We start from the raw sequence: 823 nt of genomic DNA, 5'->3' as shown, positions 1-823 counted from the left end.
ATATTCACTCTTATGTTTAATAGCAGCATTATTTGCAATAGCTAAGATATGGAAGCAGCTCAAGTGTCCAGCAATAGATGAATTAATAAGGAATATGTGAAATATATACAATGGAATATTACTCATCCATAAAAAGAATGATATCTTGCCATTTGCAACATGAAGAGACCTACAGGGATTATGCTAAATGAAATAAGTCAGGCAGAGAAGGATAAAAACCATAAAAAACAAACAGCGAACAGAAACAGACTTATAAATATGGAAAACAAACTGGTTGTTGCCAGAGGGGATGGGGGTGGAGGGATGAGGGAAATAGGTGAAGGGGATTAAAAGGTACAAATTTCCAGTTGCAATATAACTAAAAAATATAACTTACAAGAGACTAAAAGTGAAGCATACAGAGTATAGTCAATAATATTGCAATAACACCTAATGGGTGATAACTATATTTATGGTGGTGAGCATTGCATAATATATAGAATTAAAAAAATTTTCAGATCCTTTTGTAGTTCATAAGCATGATGATTGGGTGTGCATGCTTTTGTGTGACATGTGCCACCCTTAAACCTTGTTACGACGTCGGCACATTACCCGCCTGAAATTAAAAAAAAAAAAAAATTCAGGGGAGCCTGGGTGGCTCAGTGGGTAAGCGTCTGACCACTCTTGATTTCAGCTCAGGTCATGGTCTCATGGTCATAAGTTTGAGCCCTGCCTTTGGGCTCTATGCTCACAGCTCGGAGCCTGCTTCAGATCCTCTATCTCCCTCTCTCTGTCTCTCCCCTGCTCTCTTTTGCTCTGTCTCTCTCTCTCTCTGTGTCTCAAA

The 823-nt window shown here is 38.6% G+C and overlaps 1 non-coding gene across 1 annotated transcript; it reads left to right on the top strand.

Moving 5' to 3' along the window:
* The first annotated feature begins 497 nt into the window (after positions 1–497).
* LOC122225751 lies at positions 498–601 on the top strand. Its single transcript, XR_006205353.1, has one exon. It is a non-coding gene; the product is annotated as a small nucleolar RNA U13 (small nucleolar RNA).
* Positions 602–823: the final 222 nt, after the last annotated feature.

The sequence above is a fragment of the Panthera leo genome, chromosome B4, assembly GCF_018350215.1.
Source record: "Panthera leo isolate Ple1 chromosome B4, P.leo_Ple1_pat1.1, whole genome shotgun sequence".
NCBI classification, from domain to species: Eukaryota; Metazoa; Chordata; class Mammalia; order Carnivora; family Felidae; genus Panthera; species Panthera leo.
The sequence above is the reverse complement of the archived record's forward strand: the minus strand, read 5'-3'. Positions and strand labels throughout refer to the sequence as shown.